The following is a 24,321-nucleotide window of genomic DNA, read 5'->3' as shown; positions in this document are numbered from 1 at the left end:
GGCAATTTGCATATACTCCATAATGTCATGAAGAGTGATCAGATGAATTGCAGTTAAATTCAAAGTCCTTCTTTGCCATGACAATGAACTTTATCCCAAAAACAAAATTTCCACTGCATTTCAGCCCTGCCACAAAAGGACCAGCTGACATCAGGTCAGCGATTCTCTCATTTACACAGGAGTGTTGACGAGGACAAGGCTGGAGATCACTCTGTCATGCTGATTGAGTTAGAATAACAGACTGGAAGCTTTAAAAGGAGGGTGGTGCTTGAAATAATTGTTCTTACTCTGTGAACAATGATTATCTGCAAGGAAACACGTGCAGTCATCATTGGTTTGCACAAAAAGGGTTTCACAGGCAAGGATATTGCTGTTAATAAGATTGCACCTAAAGCAACCATTTATCGGATCATCAAGAACTTCAATGAGAGAGGTTCAATAGTTGTAAAGAAGGCTTCAGGGTGCCCAAGAACATCCAGCAAGCCCCAGAACCCTCTCCTAAAGTTGATTCAGCTGCACCACCAGTGCAGAGTTTGCTCATGAATGGCAGCATGCAGGTGTGAGCGCATATGCACGCACAGTGAGGTGAAGACTTTTGGAGGATGGCATGGTGTCAAGAAGGCCAGCAAAGAAGCCACTTCTCCACAGGAAAACATCAGGGACAGACAGAGGCGGGTGGACAAACAAAAACCCACAATTTCTGACAAACTCCAAGCATTGATTAGGCAACAATCAGTTAGTATGTGGCCCAGAAGTTGATTGACAGCATGTCAGGGCGAATTGCAGAGGTCTTCAAAAAGAATTGTCAACACTGCAAATATTGACTCTTTGCATAAACTTAATGTAATTGTCAATAAAAGCCTTTGACACTTTTGAAATGCTTGTAATTTTACTTCAGTATACCATAGCAACATCTGACAAAAGGTCTAAAAACACTGAAGCAGCAAAATTTGTGAAAACCAATACTTGTGTCATTCTCAAATATTTTGGCCATGACTGTACTTACAGGGGCCTGTCCTGTTTTGCCTGCAGCGCACAAAGTAGGTTCTTCCCAGACGCAGCTGGTTGATAAGGCGTCTGCAAAGCACAGATTTATTTGCAAAATTAGATGTCAGAAAAATTGAGATCTGAATGCAGTGTGGATGCAGAAGATTATGAGAAAGATCGGAAAAAATGGAATTACAAAACTGAGAACAGGGGTAGATTTACTAAACATTCTAAAAAGGAAAAGTGGAGGTGTTGTCAATAGCAACCAACCAGATTCTAGAATATAATAGAGTGGGTGGGTGTCATGATACCAATGAATGCTATGATTATTTTGCTCTGGCCAACCAGCGGGGAGTATACTTACAGGGGCCTATACATTCAAAAAGGGACCAGAATTACTGGAATGGGAAAAGGGGTGCCTTATAATCTGGTTCAGGACAAGTTCTTTGAAACACAGGACAAGAAAAGTAATACTTTTTGACTTCCATATACATGCCTGGCCAAGAAAAACTAATTCTTTCTCAGGTTTTACCCTTTCCCAAATTCCCCCCACAAACCTGTGTATGTACTGCCTTTAAGAATAATGGAACATGTATTTACAGTACCAACAATTGTTCAACCATTTTCCCCGGCTCATTACCAACTTTATACAGCAAGTTGTTTTTAATGACATTGTAAGGCACACCTTCAGCTGGCCTAGTGACCTTTTTTACATGATTAACTTTAAAAACATTTTCAAGAGTAGCATCATTAGTCTGGCAACGTGCAAAGCTTTTTCAGAGCAGATGCAGACTTAGATGGTTCCATGTCTGCAGTATCTTACCCATTGACTCACATTGAAAGGACAGGTAAATCCGGCTTCTGTTGGGACATTGTCTTTAGAAGCCATGTTGGAGGTTTATACATTTGTTGCCAGGGCCGGATTTACCACTATGAAACATAGGCAATTGCCTAGGGCCCAGCGGTCCCCAGAGGGCCCTCCCAGGGCCGGCGGTGAGACCAACCTTTAAAAATGGGCTGCTACTTTTGGGCCAGTGCTATTTGCTTGCCCCCCTGGGCTAAAGTCTGCCAGCCAGCCCCTGAATAGGGGTATATGTTATGCTAAAGACTATAGTGCTATGGATTTTTTCAGGGAGGGGGCCCCAAACCAGTATCTTGCCTAGGGCCCCATGAGGTCTAAATCCGTCTCTGTTTGTTGCAGCACTCTCCATGTCAGTAGCAAGTTCTTCAAATTACTGTTGATCAGGCTGCATTATTCTCCTTTGCAACTCTCAGCAAAAATCATGGATACAGTAGACTATGGTCAGGATTTCAATCATCCGGGTGGGGCAAGTGTTTCTCAACTGCAGACAGTTTTTGCAAATCTTAGAGAGATTAGATAGTTGTGCCTGAATTGGTTTTATGCAACAAAGCGCCATTCATGGAAGCGCTGGTCTCTGGCCGGTCTTGTAACACCAATGCAGGCCAATTTTTCTGTGCCTCTTTCAAGTCCATGTAAGTATTCTGGCTTTGCCAACCAGATAACGTACCAGATACTAGCACTGATTAGCACAGCAACACTGTCTAAACACCGGCCCACTATTTAAGCATCGGTCACCTTGCCCCTATCAAAAGGATACACTTAAGTTCCACCCAAGCACCAATCTAATCACCCATTAATCATATGGCTACAAACCTGTTTGATTTTACACTCTGTGTATGACTGTGTAAGGCTGTCTTCCCACATTGGCTTGGGGAATGACTCTTCCCTCTTCCTTCTCTCTCTCGCTCCCATATATATATATATATATATATATATATATATATATATATATATATATATATACATGTATATATATATATATATATATATATATATATATATATACATGTAAATATATATATATATATATATATATATGTCCAAGGTCAATACACGGATTGGTCTTACAAAGCAAGCTTAGTATGCATACTCAGGGTTGTGAAACTGACATCCACTGTGCTCGAAGTAAAGGTGGTTTAACCACCAGCATAAGAAGGATTTCTATACTGTAAGGCTGATGCATTTGCTACCATGGTGGTATTCAATGCTTTTATGGGAAGATCAGAAAATATAGTTTTTCCCACAGAAAGGTTGAACTTGATAGATTTAAGTCTTTCAGCCTAACTATGTAACCATATAACCTTGTTCATAACACAGCACATAGAAAAGTAATGCACAATGACATCAAGGCGCAATCTTGGCTGCCCTGGCAGCAGTAAATCCAATTAGGGAGAAGTCTGGTCAAAGGATCCATAACTGAACACCTCATAACATCCACAATTAGAAAGAGCAGAACCAAATAGGCCAAACACTCAATTTGTCTATTTCCCATGAGGACATTTCCTTTACCTGTAGTGCACATTCAAATATGCAATGTATCGGCTCCTGTATTTTAATTCATGTCAATTTATGATATAAATCCTTCAGGTTCCTGAACAATTTAAAAGATATTGTGACATTGCCTGTGTTCATGCCTGACTACTTACAGGAACCTCAGACATACTAGGGGTCATTCAGAGTTGAACGCATATCTTGCATTTTTTTGCAATGCAAATGCTCAAAAAATAGGCGCATGCAATAGCGATTGATGCAAAGTTGTACATATCTCAGACACATCGACCTATACGTCTGACTGGACTGAAAAAAGCATGAATGAATGGGCATTCCGAAATTCCGAAAAATGTACAGTAAGAGCATGTTCATGCAATTGCGATTAGAAAACAAAAGTAAATATCACAGGCATTTTTTTTGCACCTACAGGACCCTGGTGCATTACTAGTGATGGCGATACTAGTAATGACAATAGTAGGGATGACTATAGGAAATGTGACACTTGTATGGCAGAGACTAAGGTAAAATCCTAAGAATATTACTTACAGTATATGTACTTTATAGAACCCCTTCATGTATGTATTAATAGCAGTGTCGGACTGGGGCATGAAGGGTCCACCGGGGAAACCAATGACTGGGACCCACCTAATAACAAGTAGCACTGCAAAGCGGAAATATTGGGGGGCCTGGGACACTTAAGACAGGGGGATATAATTTTAGACAAATTTTAGACAAATACGCAGGCAAATCTGTGTGCACTATTGTTAGGTGCACGTAGCTCTGCCTCCACGAGCAGTACAGTGTGAAGAGGGAAATACCTCCGAACTGTCCTTGTAGTCGGACCACATCCTGACTAAGCAAGACAGTTACCCAAATTCGGGACTGCCCCACCAGATTCAGGATAGTTGGCAGACTGTCCTGCTCTCTCCCAACTGTCTTGCCACTTTCACCACCTGTGGTTGCTGGTTTATTTAGATCACTTGCTGCTTGCCTGAATCCTTGGAGGCCCTATTGGAAAAAAAGGTACATAAAATTTGGAAAACTCCAACCATCCCGGCATTAAATCAACCCACATTTAATAATTAGGCTTCTCTCCAGCCCCAATATTAAAGTAATAGTACTCACATTTGACAAATAGATCTATTTCTCTCCAGCCAACCCCAACATTAATTTAATAGTATTGCCATTTAATAAATAAACCTATTACCCTCCCTCCAAACAGCCCCAGCAATACATTAACAGCATTTACGTTTAATATAACCATTTCCCACGACCATCCCCAGCATTAAATAATTAATATTCACATTTAATAAATAGCCCTCCTCCCCAAACCACCCCAGCATTAAATTAAAGGTTCATTTTAATTTAGTAGGCCCCACCAATAAATTAAATTGCCCCACTCTCACCCACAAATAAAATAGCATCCGGGTCCAGCCACCTACTATCATTGGCCGCGGATCTTCTGATCCCTCCCCTTACTTCCCCTCTCCCTCCCTCCCCTCTCTTTTTGAGCCCCGGTGTCACATGGGACATGCACCACGTGCTAGGTGCTATCCCATGTGTGAGGAGCAGGGCGCGGATGGGATAAATAAGGTAAGTGATGGGCAGCATGCTAGTAAAATGTGTGTGAGTGATGGGCTGCATGTCAGCAAAATGTGTGTGTGTGATGGGCTGCATGTCAGTAAAGTGTGTGTGTGATGGGCTGCATGTCAGTAAAGTGTGTGTGTGTGTGTGTGTGTGTGTGATGGGCTGCATGTCAGTATAATGTGTGTGTGTGTGTGATGGGCAGCATGTCAGTAAAGTGTGTGTGATGGGCAGCATGTTAGTATAATGTGCGTGTGAGATGTCAGTAAAGTGTGTGTGAGATGTCAGTAAAGTGTGTGTGTGTATGATGGAAAGCATGTTAGTAATATGTGTGTGTGTGTGTGTGTGTGTGTGTGTGTGTGTGATGGGCTGCATGTCAGTATAATGTGTGTGTGTGTGATGGGCTGCATGTCAGTAAAGTGTGTGTGTGATGGGCTGCATGTCAGTATAATGTGTGTGTGTGTGATGGGCTGCATGTCAGTAAAGTGTGTGTGTGTGTGTGTGTGTGTGTGTGTGTGTGTGTGATGGGCTGCATGTCAGTATAATGTGTGTGTGTGTGTGTGTGTGTGTGTGTGTGTGTGTGTGTGTGTGTGTGTGTGTGTGATGGGCAGCATGTCAGTAAAGTGTGTGTGATGGGCAGCATGTTAGTATAATGTGCGTGTGAGATGTCAGTAAAGTGTGTGTGAGATGTCAGTAAAGTGTGTGTGTGTGTATGATGGAAAGCATGTTAGTAATATTTGTGTGTGTGTGTGTGTGTGTGTGTGTGATAGGCAGCATGTCAGTAAAGTGTGTGTGATGGGCAGCATGTTAGTATAATGTGCGTGTGAGATGTCAGTAAAGTGTGTGTGAGATGTCAGTAAAGTGTGTATGATGGGCAGCATGTTAGTATAATGTGTGTGTGAGATGTCAGTAAAGTGTGTGTGAGATGTCAGTAAAGTGTGTATGAGATGTCAGTAAAGTGTGTGTGTGTGGAGCATGTCAATATAATGTGTGAGGGAAGGGTGGTCTTAATTTAGTGTGGGAGGTAGGCTATTTAATGGTGGAGTGCAGAAGGGGGCTAGTTATTTAATGGGTGCTATTTTGTTTTTGGGGTGGTGGGGGGAATTTAATTTATTGGTGGGGCTGTTTGGACGGAGGGAAATAGGTTTATATATTAAATGTGTTTGCTATCTAATGTCAGGGTTGGTTGGAGGGAAATAGATCTATTTAGCAAATGTGAATATTATTATTTTAATGTTGGGGCTGGAGGGGGGCCTAATTATAAAATGTGCGTGCTATTGATTTAACACTGTGACTGGTTGGAGTTTTCTAAATTTTATGTATCCATTTGTTTTCCAAATAGGTCCTCCAATATTCCAGGATCCAGACAACCAGCAAATTAGCTAAAGTAATCAGCAGCCACAAGTTGTGACAGTGACAAGAACAGGTAGGAGAGAGCAGGACAGTCTACCAACTGTCCTAAATCTGGTGGAACAGTCCCGAATTTGGGTGATTGTTTTGCTAAAGACAGTTGGGAGATATGTCCCTCTTCACCGTGTACTGCTCATGAAGGCAGAACTGTGTGAACCCAACAGTTGTGCACACAGTATTGCTTGTGTATTTGTCTAAAATGATAACCATGCTACATCATAGGAAGTTACCCTGTCTAAAGTTCCCAGCCCCCCTCCCTCCCACCAGAGCCTTAATCCAGCTCTGGGCCTGGACATAAAAATATATATATGGATTAAGCAACACTAAAGTAACCTCTTTTTATATAGATAAATATATATTGTACCAAAAACCACCCTTTAAGGATGGGCCACTACTTATGGGCCAGTGCTGTGTGCTTGCCCCCCGGGCTAAACTATGCCAGCCCTCCCCTGGCACCCCCTCTGTATAGTTTAGCATAAGCAGCCGCCCTCCCTATAGTTTAGGATAGACAGCCGACCTACTTACCTTTAGCTGCTCTGGTCCTCATATCAGGCAGACAGGAAGTGAAGTGAGACTTCCTGTCTGCCGCACAGTACTGTGGGACCCGATACAGAAACAGGCAGCTTAACGAATGGCTGTCTGTTGCAATTCACTGACCACCAATGCTTTTGATCACTTTCCTTCCTCCCTACCCTCTGCCGCCCCCTCTGCACACCCCCCCCCAGTGACCGTGCCCAAGCCTGTGTGCATCAAAAAACAAAAACAAAAAAAACAAAAAACAAAAATGAGCTGCTCACTGCTCCGTCCCATCAATGAAAGAGGCGGGGCTATGAAGCATAGTTTAGCATAGGCAGCCCCCCTCCCTATAGTATAGCATAGACAGCCTCCCTCCCAACAGTTTAGCATAGACAGTCCACCTCCTGTAGTTTAGCATAGGCAGCCCCCCTCCCTATAATTTAGCACAGGCCGATCCCATAGTGAGCTACCATGAGCTGGGTCTCTGGGCCACCAGCAATTTTTTCCTTTAAAATAGGCTGCCGAGTCAAGCCTTGCCCTTGGGCTAAAATTGGCAAGCCCTCCCCTGGTTCCCTCCCTATGGTTTAGTATAGGCAGCTCACTTACTTTTAGCTGCTCTGTTTGGCATCTCTCCTCAGATCAGGCAGACAGGAAGTGAAGTGAGACTTCACTGACCACCAATGCTTTTGATCACTTTCCTCCCTCCTCACCCCTAGCACCCCCTCCGCCCCCCCCTCGTTTTGCCTGCACCCCTTGCCCTTCGTGCGTCAAAAAAACACACAAAACCAAAAACGAGCTGCTCACTGCTACGTTCCACCAATGACAGGGGGTAGGGCTATGAAGCATCGGGGCCCACCGGGGAATACCCCGGTACCCCAGAGGGCCAGTCCAACGCTGACTAATAGCCATATAGTCCCCCTATATGTGCCACAAGGCTCTTTGTCTTTATTTCAAAGTGTAAATGTGTATAACACAATGTTTAAAACATGTCAATAAAGACATGTATGCATGGTTTATTTTATTTTTCCTCAACTCGGGGTGATCTTTTTTGAATGGTATAGCAATGATTAAGACAGAAAAAATAAATATATAATTTAATATATTAATAATTGCAGGGGTAAATATAGGATTTTTAGAGATGGATTTCTGTCTGTCTGTCTGTGTCTTGCTGGCTGTCTGTGTGTGTGTGTGTGTGTGTGTGTGTGTGTGTGTGTGTGTGTATGTGTGTGTTAGAGAATTTAGACTGTAAGCCCCAATGGGGCAGGGACTGATGTGATTGAGTTCTCTGTACAGCGCTGCAGAATTAGTGGCACTATATAAATAAATGATGATAATAATAATAATAATAATAATAATAATGTAGTTTCCACATTTTTTGTAATATAAGCTCTGTGTGTCTTTTGATTTAGTGCATTCTGCTGTTCAAAATATCTATGAGTAATAGTTGTTGTAATTCATAAGTGTATTATTGACAAATAAAGAATGTTATTTCCCTTTTAGCCTGGCCTAATCAAATACTCCAAGTGCAAACATATAATCAAATTCAAGCAAGATAAATAATTATGTGTATGAGTATGTGGATATTTGCTGACAACTATTTACATAGAAGGATACTGAAAAATGATCAAAAGTGTAAATGTTCAAACTCCTATCACTTTGAAACCACTACTTCCATTATTTGCAAAGTTTTAGTTTTTTCTTCAGAAATACTGCTAGATTTGATTTAATTTATGGCTTACAATAATAATGTGATAATGTGTTTGAAGTTTTTCTTTAGGTTAGGCAAAGTACACCTAGAAATGTGCTTCTATACAAGTGCAACTGGAAGGTACAAAATGTGTACCATCAGATGCGTACATAAAGACCATCATGATCTCAGCCAGGTCATACCTAGTGCAAAACTCAGGTCCTTTTTCTTTTAACCCGAAATTCACATGTCAACTCCTTCACTTTATGCAGATAGAAGGGGTATCAGAAAACTAACGTTGTTAGGGGCCGATACAATTTGGCCGCATTATTCTAGGAATAACGCAGCGGTAATAGTATTACTGTTAATACGGTAATTTTCACCCGAATGTTTGCTTGCGGCCCTCAAAAATCAGCGTTAAACTTACCGTATTAACGGTAATACTGCGCAGGCCATGTAATTCCTAGAATACCGAGACCGAATTGAATAGGACTTAGACTGTAATTCATAACACTTTTGTACTGTCTCCCCTACTAATATGATGCTGACGGCATTGTACTGTATAGTTTGCCTTGCACATGAGAATTGTTATAACTGTGGAAAATTCAATAAAGAAAGATTAAACAAAACAAAACAAAAAAACCCAGCTAATTTTACAGAGTGAAAATGCCTGTGTGTCCTTCTACCCTCTCATTTCTGCACTCCTCATTAAAACTAGAGCCACTTATCAATGAGTGTCCTCACTCCGCCTAACTTCTTTCAGCTAGTTCAAATTAAATTCAAACTTCTGCACCTTAATAAAACCCCATCTTTCCCTGAACACTCAGACACTTTGGCAGAAATCTAGGCACACCTGTGCAAAACAAGGTGCGCTGTACCGCCAGAAAGGATTTATACATTATCATTGGCTGTTTTACACCTCATAAATGAGATCCAGTGTGTCAAAGTTGCTTCAGCTAGGGATATAGGATTTTCCGTCTCTGCACATTATGGACCTTCACTAGTTTAGCTAGTAGGAAGGTATTGGGCTGTTTGACTACAATGAGGTAGCCAGGTTATCTCCCTAGTATATAGCTCAGAGACAGTGTCCTGTAGTGTGTATAAGGAAATATTAATTATATAAGTGTACTATAATTGTGCCCTGCTATAATTATGATCATCCAATACCCAGGGCCGTCTCTTCCATAGGGCACGATGGGCAGGTGCCCGGGGGCCCTGCAGCCCAGGGGGCCCGTCAGAGGCAGCTAAAAAAAAAAGTTCCTTTTTCAGGAACTTTTTTTTTTTAGCTGCCTCTGACGGGCCCCCTATATATAATCATTTTTTTTTTCATATATATATATATATATAGGGGCCCCTGTGCACTACTTTGCCCGGGGGCCCTATATGTTGTTAAGAGGGCCCTGCCAATACCATCTGGATGTGAGGAGGAGGCATTCTTAGGAGGCCTCAAATGGATGGTCACACTGCTGTCCACTGGAAGGGTATCCAACTCTATTACATGCATTACATAAAGTAACACTGTCCTAGGACATATGCACAGTAGATTCTCTTGTCAGTGGTGAACACAAACCACATAGCATAGGTGCCCCTAAAAGATTGAGCCTATATTATTGTTTATGTATATTTTATGTATATTTTGCATTTTGTTTTTGTAAATATTGTTGGTAAAACTGTTATTCAATTACATTTAATTACATATCTGCTTCTGTGATTATTTTTCTCTATTACTGTTCCGTCACTGGGAGGTTTTTAGGTTCCTTGCAGTGGGTGAAAACACAGAAATTTTATTTAACAATGCCCCCACATTTAGTGGAGACTCAGGACACTTAGTTATCACACAAATAAGCCATCCCTCACCCCTTGCACACTTAGCTACATTCTTAAACTCCCTTCGGAGGTGTAGATTTACATTTGCATATAAGGACAAAGCAATAACATAATTTGGCACATATAAATCAATTACTGTACTATTTTATTATGTATATTAAGGGTTTTTCTTTAAAAAAAAGTATATACATATTCAAGCACCAACATATTCCACAGCACTGTGCATTGAGAGGATCATGATATAAACCTATTATATAGAATGACATGAAACAGAAAGTAAAGATGGCTCTAGGGAATAATTAATACTTTGTGAAAATTGGGAGTTAAAATACAAACCTAACAGGTCACAACAGTAAACGTTTAGCTTACTGCGGCACGGCCAAAGAGAATTAAAATAAATGGATAGTGAGTAATTTCAACAGCATCTTGATAATAACAGAAAAGAAAATCCTGTTCACAAATTAGTATTTAAAACACAAAAGGGGAAGTGCAGAGGAGGTAACAAAGGAAAACAGGGTTACTTACAAGATGTGCCAGGCAAATGTGAAGGTGTTGAGTGCTCAATTTTCTGATTATTTAAATGCATGGATAACCCCTTGGTTCTCAAGATGTTGTCCACCCCTGCAGGAAAGTCAAGATGAAATTACATTAAGTCCACTGAAAACATAGAAACAGATGGAGAACAACAGAGAGATGATGCTTTAAAGTACTGTAAAAACAGTTGAGTACAGATTTAAGGTATTGTAAAAAATAAAATAAAAATAAAATGACCAATGATGCGTTAAAATTAAAAATAAACAATTCAAGCCTTCTTCTGGCAAGATATAAAAATCATTAAATAATCCATGTAAATCTAAGCTGATAATTGCGATCAAAATGAACTTTGAATGAATTGGTCATATCTAAATAAAACTATGAGGTAGGGCAGATACATGTTCTTAGCAGCATGGGCAAGCTTCACTATAAAGCGAAAATACTTTAGTTCTGCCATTTTTTATTATTCATAGCAGTGAAAGCATTAGGCAGTAATACAATATCACCACAGATAGATAAGAGTGGAACCGAAGAGCCCAGACTTACGAAACAATATCATGATTTATGTAAGAAAGGAGTGTCAAACAACTGAATCCCTAGAAATTTTAGAACACATTCTTCAACCTTTAAAATTACGCAGTCATTTTTCAATAAAAATGATCATGTTCAATCATTTGATTAATGTTAATAGAATAATTATGCACTACTAAGCGTAACGTGTTTGAAAAGCAATTAAAACTTTACTTATGAACCTATATTAAAATGTTTGTTAAGCTTAACATAAATATAACACATCGATAGTGTATCCATACAATAAAACATGATATGGATATTTTTAAATGAAACTCTTAAATGAAAAGTAACTAGAAATACAGTAAATTAAGGAGATTAAGAGATAAATTTCCTAACGGGCAGTTCAATGAAACCAACAGTTTTCTGCCATTTTTCCAGCAGTTTTATATGCTAAAGGACAACCCGCCATTAAAACAGCCAGAATGAACAGTTTTAAAAACCAGCACATTACAGATCGCCATCCCGATTTTAACAATGATGAACATACAAATAATTGGATTTACTAAGCTAGGGTTTGCAAAACCGCCATCCAAATGGCCAAAACAAAAGGGGTAAGGGGTGGTTGCAAGAAGCGAGTTTGCTCAAACTGCATGCTATTTGTGTATCTTGCCATTTAGAATATAAGAGGAAGCACCACTGACATATAAATTATGGGGGAAATCATTATTTATTGATTAAGAGGCAAAATTAATTTAAAATTAACTTATGGGGTAGATTTAATTTATAATTATATTATAGGGACAATATTATTGTATTATATTATGGGGAAATGTAAATATATAATTATATTAAATGGGCAATACTGTTTGATTGCTAATGAGGACAATAATTATTTATGATGCACACATGTGGCACTACATAGTGCTCCCATAGTATAATAATTTAATAATATTATATAACAATTTAATAATACAGTCCCCTTAATATAATGAAAAACATAATTTTCATAAGTTAGTTCTAAATTATTTTTGCCCCTGAATCAATAAATAATGATTATCCCCATAATGTATATGTTAATAATGCCTCCTCTTATGTTCTGAATGGCAAGACAGTATGTTTAAGCTATCATGCCAATCAGAAACAGGTATAGAAAAACCTGCCTTTATCCTGGCAGTTTTGATGGTGGTTTTGGTCAAACTACCGGCAGATTTACTAAACCGCTGGGGGTTTAGCTTTTTCAGTCCAGCATGCATCCCAGGCATTTTAGTTTGCAGCCTCAAACCGCCCTATAGTAAATGTGGAGGTTTGGAGCATTAACCGCCGGCTATGTGTGGATGTTTATAACCGCCACCAAACACGATTCTTAGTTATTTTACCTAAGTATACATATTGTGAAAACATTACACTGGGATCAGAAGTCTCCTCTGCTCACTTGTATAAAGCTTAAGTTTAGTCTGCCTGTAAAAATAGTCTGCAGAGTGACTAATGGTGGAGTCCTTTTAGCTTATATTGGTATGGCATATAAGAAAAGGACATAGATGTTTTTATAATACTCTTCAAATGCTGTACAAAAGCTTGTTGTGTATGGTGGGAGAAGACATATGGTTATTGCAGATTATCTCTGAAAAGTTCTTTCAGAGCCAAGATGTGAAACCAAGACAGTATTTTTGGCTTTCCATCTAGGAGACATTAGTAGACCTACTTACTTTCAACCTATGGAGTTTTCTATCACCCCTGATCAAGATGTTCCCCAAACTGACCACTTCCACTCTACACCTCCACCACCCCCCCCCCCCACACAGACTGTCCCCCAGCGTTTAAATCTTTAAACGCTCTCTGCCCTTTTCCTTCTAGATTATAAATTTGTTCATTCCCCTCCACCAGCTAAATTTGTTATTCTGCTACCCTACTTTTCTGTTGTTTTCGAAAACAAAAGTTTTGGGTAACAATTTGCAAAATTACATATTGCAAAAGCTGTTCCATCTTTGGTTTCTGTTTCATGTAATTGTAGTTTATCTATTTGTATCACAATGCCCTCAATACAGCGTGTAATGTGTTGGCGCTAAATAAAAGATAATAATAATGGTGGTTTATAGGCCCCCTGCTAAGAACCATGTTACTTACATTAGTCTGCCATGCATGGTCTACAAAACAGTGAGGGGTTTAAATAATATGTTAATTAAACTATATATGATCAAGGTATTTGAATGTACTTGATTACTATACATGCCAGCTCTCACATTTTATGTGGGACACACCTGCTTTTCAGTAGTTACTGATCAGGACAAAGGCATAAGGTAGGGTTTATGGCCCCTCAGAGCCCACCTTCCTCCACCTCTATCATCAACCCAGTGAACGTGCTCAGGAACAGAGTGCTACCCCTTGGTCATATCGAACTTCAGATTAATTTCAGATTAACAGTGAAATATGTATTTTATCACTACGGTTTATATGGGAAAAATGCTATTTTGTGGTTTAGTGACCCATTAAACGGAAAGCAAAATAAAGCAACCACATGGAATATTGTTCCCATTTGGCATATTGTCCTGTTTGTTTACAGTGTAACTCGAGCTAAACTGTACTGAAAAAAGAACCTGATCTTTGACAGAATTGAAATGTAGTATGTCTATTTTTTTGTGATATAAAGGACCCACAGTGGAAGGCAGTGACCCACAGAAAAGTGTGCTGCTTAAGGTAGTGTGGTCTGCCAGTGGAAGTTATGACTAGTCACTAGTGCTTAACAACTCTGCTTCTCTTCCTCACCATTACCTGTGTAATGGAGTGCACACCAGTGTTTGGATAAGCTCAGCTGAGCAAAGAAGGTCCGTAGTAGTTAGTTAGTCAGTATTAGGATTGGGTCCCTCAGGTAGTGAGACCTAACTGGAATCCCCATGTATTCTGGTGGGCCAGTCTAACAATGTGTGCAATCAATATTAATAAATGCAGGCACTTCCCAGGACAAATTAAAAGCAGATACTGTGTCTAGAAATTTGGCCCAAATAATAATTATGCTAATTACTGGAGAATTACAGGTGCAAGGAATTTCCACAAGACTAGTGGTCTTGTGTAATATAAGCTCAGAAAGTGTGAAAACAAAACTGTAGTACCATCTATGGCCACTAGTCAATACAAAATTAATTCATTAAAATCTTCTTATTTTGTGTAATGTAGTTCTTAGAATACACTAGAGCAGTATGCATATATGATAATATGTTCAGTATTTATACAATATTCATATGAAAAAAAGTTATGTGTGGAAATCCCAAGATGCCCCCGGCCATGAGTCATCCTATACTACTGTACCTTTTACATTTGTAACCCCCTTCCAAAACTCTTGCCAGTGGCATGTCCCAGGGGCTCCCGCTGCCTTTAAAGCCAGTTGTTTAATTGCTGTTTTAAAATGTCAGGGAAGCTTCTACAATGGTGTGTGCTAGAGTCAAATGAACCATTGTAAAACCATAAGACTTAGTTAATAAGCATGTGTAAATACTGCATGACAAATGTACTGTAAACCATTTAATTAGATATACGCTTTGAACAGTCTAAATCAAGTAATACTAATGAAGGTGACTGGTTGCTATGGGTTACAACATATTGCACTCTGAACCATGTTATTTAATAAACATTTAATATATTTACATTTATATTTTTCCTCTAGCCTGAGAATACATATTCTCATCATATCAACAAAATTATATTTAAACAATTGTGAAGAAAACAGGCCTTCAAACGATGGTCTGATTGGGGTAGTTGATAAACTTGAAGAACTCGGATGTAAATTACACAAACATAACTCCAAAATTTTTATATATTTATACAAAGACCTATGTTCAAAATACAGTACTGGACTGGTGATAGCTTCTTTCTTTTTTTAGGAAAGATTAAACTTGCAAAGATTTATTTGTGTTCTTCAAATATATCCATAGGGGCTACATGTGCAAAAGTGGATTTAAGCTGTAATACCATGAAAAAAACACTGTGTCTTTTTTTAACATAAACTACTCTGGTTTAATCTAAGAAACCACATTGTTTTGTTCTTTTATTCTTTATTTTTCTTCAAGTTGTTATTTATAATTTACAGCAGTGAAGGGCAACTGGTGGCTCTAGGGCCACATGTATCCTCCAAGCTTTCACCTGCGGACCCCCAGCTCTTTCCTACTTTATTGTCAGATTTGTTTGTCATAGCTTGCAGCACGTGTATAAAATGCCATGTATTGTTTAAACATATTACTGAGATTAAGCTAAGTGTCATATTCCTTGACGTATCAGCCATAAGTCCTAGATTCAAGTTAAAAAGGTACAAAACTTGCTGAAATTACAGTTTTAATATAGCTTCTGTAACCATTTTTCATTGGAAACATTTCCAAGTATGGAAATATAGTCAACAGGTCAAGTATGGATTACACATTTACAATGTTGTGTTATATGTAAGGCAGATGAGCAGACTAGGGAGCCAAATTTATTATCTTAATATCTTCAGTATGTTATAGAAGGCACCATGTCATGTCACACATTTAAGATCAGCTTTGTTATTCGGTAGCATAGCAAGAAATGGAAGCTCACAAATAGACATTTATTACATTTTTCCTCCGATGGCACACCTGTGCACAATTTTCTGGGCCCCCATGTACTTGTCCAAACTATCCAGGCTAAACTTGTAGCAAGTATTCCTACTGGCACCTTCCCTTCACCCATGTACTGTCTGAATGTTTTGAAGTCATTCAGCGTTATGTGCACCTCTCTACATTTAAAGTTATATAGACAAGTGCAATGGACAGTATCTATTTATCATATATTTTTGGCAATGGGGCATATGTATGTGCATTCCTAATTACACAAACCGCTAGAGAACACCACTAATCAAACCTACATAATCAATTAATGATAATTAACCATTATGGCAGAATTACCTCAGAAGATTGTTTACAAACACATTTTAAACATTCACAATTAAAAAAACATTAGAAGCAACAACTGATATGAGGAGAGCATATCCCAATTCTAGATAGACATAAATGGAGCATATTTAATCAATGGGGTGAAGCACAGTGTCCAGCTTATAATATGTAAACCTAATACTGATACAGGTATAATATAACTATCTAAACAAGGAGCGGATCTAAAGAACCATGGTTTGATGAATACGGCACTAAAATCACTTATGTTACGTAAAAACTGGCACACGTTGCAGGGCATTTTCCTCTATCCAATTCACTGGCAGACATACGTGTGAGTACGATATGTAGTTGTCTTGCCAATTTAGAGTAAATCGCACAGGTATGCAATTCCTTTCTTACACTCATGGTTTATCATCATAGTTGTTATAATTTCCTACTAACTATTTATTAATCCTTTGTAAGATATTGTATGTATGATGCCTGTATGATATTGTCTGATATGAAAAAAGCATATACAATGATAGTGAGAGAATGGCTATGCTGCCATAATCTGTGTGATTATAATGGCTGGGCTGCCATAATCTGTGTGATTATAATGGCTATGGTGCCATAATCTGTGTGATTATAATGGCTGGGCTGCCATATACTGGGTGATAATAATGGCTGGGCTGCCATAATATGTGTGATTATAATGGCTGGGCTGCCATAATCTGTGTGATTATAATGGCTGGGCTGCCATAATCTGTGTGATTATAATGGCTGGGCTGCCATAATCTGTGTGATTATAATGGCTGGGCTGCCATATACTGGGTCAGGAAAGGAAACGATTATCGCAAAAATCGTATCTTGTTTTTCACCGTCATAGTGGACGATTTACTACAATTTTTATCCCAGATCCCCTCTTTACAGACTTCATTCCAGTACAAAATGCATTGGAGTTCATGCAGCGTCTAAGGAGACAAATGCATTTCATATATCCGGTTATATTGAAAACGTCCCTTCATTATGGTACAAATGTACCTTAATACACATTTTCTTAACAAAAATAAATCACAGACACACATTTTTTTTTAAATGGTTTATTAATGTTTTGGTCTAAAATTTCTTTTTTAAAACTTTTTTTATATTGTTAATCAAAACATGGGTGGGGGATTTGTATTTTGGCCGGTGGGATGGGTACTTGGTCGGCTGGGATTTGATCAGGTGGTGTTATTCCTTCGTCGGCTGGAAATAAAAGAAAAAGGTTACAATCGCAATCTTATCCAGTTTTAAAACATATCTTAGCTCTATGGGTGTACTTTGCTCACACATTTTTCAAGCTCAGTAGATTTCAAAAGTGGTACATTAAGTGAAACTCTCTGCAAAGGTTCATATTATGTTGAACACAGCAGTAGCAAGATGATTACTACTATTTGGAGGCACATACATGTGGTTTTTTTGAGGAGGGGATTGCTTGGCAACAAACACTTAGGCCCACAATGTCAGACACCTGTGGAATGGCTAGGCCTAGGCCTAGAGAAAGTCCCATTTAAGAAAGAAAGGCTTTCTGAGGACTACACTTTTATGCTGCAAAACAAAATAATTAATATTAGGCTACATTATAACAACAAGATACTTTCATTCTTCTGCAGTGGCCAGTGATTGACTTTCTGCTTGCTCCACTTTGGCATCCTGTCTGTGGGGATGGAATGGAAGGTGGAATGGGGAAAGGGAATCTTTGGGGTTGAGTGAAAAGGCAACTAGGGAAAGGGACACTTCTTCTGCCTCCTCCTGGGCCTCCTTTGGGGGCTCTTCTTGGGGGTCCCTTCCTAGCCCATATGTCTGCAGAGTAGGCAGCGGCAGAAGCGTTCTGTTGGAATAAACATAACACATTAGTTTATTAATGAAGCTTATCACTGTCTTACACATACATAGAGATATCCAGATGTTAATATGTTAGGCTGTAATGTTAAATATCCAACACCATGCATGGACCATCATATAAACACACCTCTAATCCACTTTCATGTGGATTTGACCTGGGAGGTTTATATTAATCACATACTGATTCTGAAACATCACTTTTACAATGAAGGTTATTACAAGCCATATTGCTTTACAATGAGACATATGGTAAATAACAATAATCTTAACTTGGAAAAAAAAATACAAATTGAGTTTAATAGTAAAACTTACTCATAGCAATTTCACCCCTCAAATCGGAGAGGAACTCTGCCTCCTCCTCAGATCGCTCCACCACCACTAGAGTTGGACTATGCTGCGGCCAAACCAGCACCGCAGACACAGCTTCACTGCCCTGTAGCTTTCATTTCTCTACTCGTTCTTAATGTACCAAGCTGCAGGACCAATGCAAAGGTCCATGGTTGCAATAAGCCAATGAGACTTTTTAACATTCTCATCACTGATTGGTTCTCAGGACACTTGTGTACGTTGGCACTTCAGTTCCAGATCCCTTTTATACCATATGTAAAATGGCTGACTTTCATCTGTCAATTTATCTTACTAAGCATCCATATCCAGGGAATTAGGGGCGTGACAACACCTAGCCGTTCAGGCGCAAGCAATTGCAGGAGAAAGCACCTGCATACCCTATTTAACAGCTGGGAAGGCAATCTTTCAGGCCTGACATTTTGTGATTTAACACTTCAGAATAGAAAGGTTCTAAATAAATGTTAGTGATTTTTTAGCCATCACTTGGATTTCATCTTGTGTTATACTGGTGAATACAAGTCCATATGTGAGACTGTTTAGAGGCCTTTTAATGCATTTTACTAATGACTGCCCATTCTTCCCTATTTAGATTAATGGCAGTGCCACAGCAACCAGGGCTAAGTCAGGGCTCTGGCTCCTCCACTTCAGCCTCAAAGCGGTGGCACCCAAATTTTAATTAACAACAGGTGGAAGTGCTGGCACAGCTGGTGAAGAAAAGGCTGTACTCTACCTACCGGCAGCTCTCTGCCCCAGCTAAAATGAGAATAAGGGAGGATGTCACTATGTAGGTCAATGCCGTGGCTTCAATTCAAAGAGCAGTGTCTGAAGTAGAAAAACAGTGTTTTTTTTATTTTGGGACTGAAGTTATTATAATGTGCTTTGCATACCTAGTAAAGGTTTTGTAAGTTTGAGCAACCTTCAAATCATTATCCAATGCATTTGTCCAAAAACTCCAAAAACATACTGGTAGGTTAATTGACTGCTATCAAAATTGACCTTAGTCTGTCTGTGTGTGTGTATGTTAGGGAATTTAGACTGTAAGCTCCAATGGGGCAGGGACTGATGTGAATGAGTTCTCTGTACAGCGCTGTGAAATCAGTGGCGCTATATAAATAAATGGTGATGATGATGATGATTTGTCTCTTTAGACTTTGCGTGACCACAACAGGTATGCTGGGGAACAGGCGTTGGTCCCCCATCTGTGTTGACCATGGCACTGTCCTGTATAGATAATTAGTTGGTGTAGGGGGTGGGTAGGAATGACACTAGCCCACCACTAGCCACACCATTATCTCCCACAAGTAAGTTTCAGATCACAATATATGGATAAAAATACTAAAGACTGATGGTTTTTTTACAAAAAATATAAACATACCCAATAACAACAGCTGTTTTTAAGCAAATATAGACAAATCAAATTTTAATACTTGCCAATAAAACTCCAGCCTGTTGTAAAATCTGGCAATGGTCTTCAAGATTTCAAAAGGATGTCTAGGTAACATTCCATTCAAGGCACAGATATGCTGGCTGTTAGATTTATATGTTACAAGATTTGATGAACATCGACTTTCACTAAGAAAAATAAATGAAATTTACTAATATTATGCAAAAACATAGCTGTTTATGTTTCTTTTTCTTCCTTCCACTATGTTAGTTACCGTAAATATGTAGATGCAGTCGAAGAAGAGGCGGACCTGGCGGAGGTGCCCTGTGATGTGGAAGAGCTGGAGATGTAAGAGGAAACAGGAGGTAGAGAGCTGTCTGCTCACATCAAAATCTTTACAATAAAATGCTTCACTCTAATGAAGTCCTACAATGCACCACCTGTGACATCAGCACATCCCTAACCCATATCCATCACACTTTTCAACATATTGACACTACCACAAGTCTCCCGGAATGTCAGGGCTACCCTTGAAAAATTTGGGTGATTTCCCTAAAGTGGTTGGTTCCGCCCTCTGTGTCATGATAACAGTGTTCAGAAAATGTGTCCTATTTCCATGCATTGATTCCTATGGAGGTGGCCATTTTCATGGAGACCAAGATTTAATACACTGACAATTTAGGTTATTATAACTTCGGTAATGGAGTCAGAAATGTAACAGACACTTCCACTTCGGTCTCCAGAGAAGCAGTAGCTGCTTTTCTTTAATGGGGAAGAAGTTAGTGGAGCTACCGTTCACAGGTTTGCTAACCAGTGAACAAACTTTTTCACTGACAATTTTGTTGAAAAAAATTACTGATGGCTGTCATTTTTTATTATGACATTATACGACAAGGCCATGCGTCTACATGTGGCCTTGCACCCCCTTGCATTTTTTGCAATGTGAGATACATGCCTTGCAGATTTTGTAGTCTCCTTACACATTATGCAGTATAATCATACATACAAGTAGCATAGATCTACTAATGCTCATCCCAAGTTTCTGTAAAATAGTCATAATATATAAAAGTAAACATGACATGATATTTAAGAAACAAGACCATTTAATTATTTAAAAAGACTAAAACAAATGTACTATATAGGTATACACAGTAGACAACATAGACAAAATATTTGAAGCACAAAACCACAATGCACATGTGGGCAAGTATGAAGGAACTATACAACACGCACATAACATTTAACAACAAATATGCATTGGTAATGTCCAGACTCATGTGTTAAAAATGTTAAAAAATGTATATAAAAAAAAAAAGCAGAGACAATTTCAACATTCGCACAAGTATGCAGTACCTGTGAAATATAAAATAATGCACCTACCTCTTTGGTGTATATATAATCCTCAGCAAACACTAGTATGAGCAATCCTTTTAACAAAGTGGCACCAAAGTCTTCTCCCTCTGGCAGATGAGTGTCTGCAGTTGAATAGTCCAGTCTCCCATTAGATGGCAAGATTGTTAATGCTGTGTTTGGTCATCACTATCATCTGTGAGTTAGATATGATCCTGAGTAGGTGCAAAACTTACATAAAAACATTGTACTTCTATGTGTGCCAGAGTTTGAACCAATTGTATCTGCAGGGGAATGCCTTTACTGTACATTGCTTAAGTACATCCGCCTCTTTCCCACCCCGTTCCCTCCCTGAAATCGTACGCTGTTGTATGAGACTTTTGCGCTAGAAGGAGAATCGGGCGCTGCTGCATTCTGTTGCATATGGTCCTGTTCTGGGCAAGCGCAGAGTAATTGTGCACAATAAATGCAATGAATTGCCAGTTACTCTCCTTAATGAATCAGGCTCCTGGTGTCTTTGACTCTTGTAGTATTTTCCAATACGCTGTAATGTTTAACTTTAATAATTAAATAATTCTAAGCATAGTCGATGCAGCAAATACATTTATGATATTCAGTGAAGTGTAATCTTTATGCAAAAAAAAAAGATACTCAAGTCAAGAAGACTTCTATTTGAACTAGTATTGATCATTATTGATTACTATGCTGAAGTTCTTTTCACATTAAACACTATTGGGCCTGATTCATTAAAGAGCTTAAATGGCTATACGTTGTGCAAAATGCACACAACTACTCCCAAAACCGGACCAAACTCCGAAGAACGCAGCAGCTTCATCTTCGAGAACAAAATACACTTAAGACAGTCTACGATTTATGGGGCAGAATGGGGAGGGGACTGGATGTATGCACGCATCATTGTACAGTAAGTTCATGCCAAGCTCGAGCACACAGCACCGCCCGAATTAAGCTTTGGCATTTTCAAGGAAAGTGATTTTCACTTGCCCCAACTACAGGTCTGGTGTAAGTGCCGAATACTAGTGATGACGACGACTGTGTATGCAAGCTAGAACATGTGTTTGCAATCAATAGCAACTATAACAATTTATTTTATGCATATATATTATATTTAATGTTTTGTCTTTAATGACTATATTATTAACATGAGACATTAATTGTTAAGGGTTTTTTGGGGGGGTTTCTGTACATTTTTTTGACTTTATTTTTTTGTATTGGACACATCCTGCAGTGTCCTGTCTGTTACAGCAGAGCGCACCTGGACCCATATTCATCAAGGGACTTCAAATCCGCTCCTTGTTGAACATGGACAGACGTATGCCCAAGGTATGTATGTTTTTAAAAAAACGCACATTAAGTTCTTTTGCATTTGTTAATGAATCAGGCCCTATTGTGTGTGTGTGTGTGTGTGTGTGTGTGTGTGTCAGGACATTTATATGGTTGGCTTGGCCCAAATATAGAGCCACCTCTTTTTTTGTCAAGCCATTTATAGCCTTTATCAAGCCAAAGTAAGAGGTAGCAACTGCAAATAAACTTTCCTAAATCAATTATGTCTTCCAAAGAAGAATGCCTGGGTACTAGGGCTGCTGTTGCTGAAACTGAACCTCTATTACAGAGAGGAACATATGAGAAATATAATCATTTTACAACTTATAAGTAACAATTAACTGTAAAACAATTATATGCAAGAGAAATTAAGTATGACAGCCAGCATAATATTGCACAACAGATCACTATAGCAGTGGCTGCTGTGATAGAATTGAATCTATGCCATCAGTTCATCTATTTTTTTTTTTAAATAGTTGACATCATATGCCTATGCTTCTAAATTCTATCTTGGTACAGAGAGGTTAAAGAAAACAGCCATGAAGTCTCTTGAAGATGCCATTGTGTCAACCATCAACTTAACTATGGATATGTTGAACAGGGGTACTGTTCAAACAAAGGTCTAAATGAGCTTTACAGATGATTGGATGAGTGTATCATCTTCAGTAAGAGCATTATCATTCTCAGCAGCACCTCAAGCATCATCATCATCATCATCATGTCAGTATAGTACTACTAGCACACAACAGCAGTTCATTAACAGGTAAGCTATTTTATTTATTGCTGTCTTTGCTAAGAAGTATAGAAAAATGATTCATCCCCTACCCCAGCACACTGAAGAATCCTTTTGATTTTATGCAAGCTAATTAAACCTTTTGAAATAGTAACAAGTGAAGTGTGTTCTGTGATTTTATAGGGACCCAAGCACTTCAGCCACAAATGAGTCATTCCTGTTGCTGAAGTGCCTGGATTGTTAAACTATGCATGTCCCGTTTAATCTATAATATAAAGTGTGGGAGTGCCCAAGGACAATACCATTCCCTTGTATTATTAAGAAATGCTAAGCCTAGCCAACCTTTATATTTTATAAAACTAAAATCTTACCTGTCTTTTCTCTGATACTCTGTTTCATTTGCGTCCAATACCATCTCACATTATGGAGAGTACAAGCACATTTTCCATAGACCTCGCCATGATATATTGGGTGCAGATAACATTTTCAGGTGGCCAACACTCTGCAGCCTTTAGCCAATGTTGCTCATAATGGAAGGCGTTGGATTGATCAGGTTGTCTCAGAATCTCAGCTGAAGAGAAGGCTTCTTTGAGAGATTTCAATGCAAGGACTGCATCTTTAGGCCAAGATTTAACTTGACCACCTTTACGAGTAAGGGATGTGATAGGAGAGATCACAGTGGAGAAATTCTTGATAAACTGCTGATAGTAATTAGTAAATCCGATAAAACATTGGGTGGCCTTAACCCCGTAGGTTGGGGCCAATCTAGAATGGCTTTCACCTTGCTAGGGTCTATTTGAAGACCAGTCCCGGACACCAAGAAGCCTAGGAAGGGTACTTGAGGTACTTCTAAAAGACATTTTTCTAGTTTGCAATAAAGATGATAGTTTCGTAGACGAATAACCACTTCTCTGACCTGTATTTGATGAGAATGGAGATCTTGCAAGAAAATTAAAATATCATCTACATAGACAACAACGGATACATATAAAG

The 24,321-nt window shown here is 39.0% G+C and overlaps 1 protein-coding gene across 16 annotated transcripts in view; it reads right to left on the bottom strand.

The window, feature by feature from the left end:
* NRXN2 (neurexin 2) overlaps positions 1–24,321 on the bottom strand; it is a 725,960-nt gene that overhangs the window by 589,724 nt on the left and 111,915 nt on the right. For all 16 annotated transcript variants that reach the window (XM_075188775.1, XM_075188784.1, XM_075188781.1 and 13 more), the window contains exon 2: positions 10,890–10,985. The gene's annotated coding sequence lies outside the window, so the exon portion shown is untranslated. The remainder of the gene's footprint in view (positions 1–10,889; positions 10,986–24,321) is intronic.

Source organism: Mixophyes fleayi, chromosome 10 (genome assembly GCF_038048845.1).
Source record: "Mixophyes fleayi isolate aMixFle1 chromosome 10, aMixFle1.hap1, whole genome shotgun sequence".
In the NCBI taxonomy this organism is placed as follows: Eukaryota; Metazoa; Chordata; class Amphibia; order Anura; family Limnodynastidae; genus Mixophyes; species Mixophyes fleayi.
This window is presented reverse-complemented; position numbering and strand designations above follow the sequence as displayed.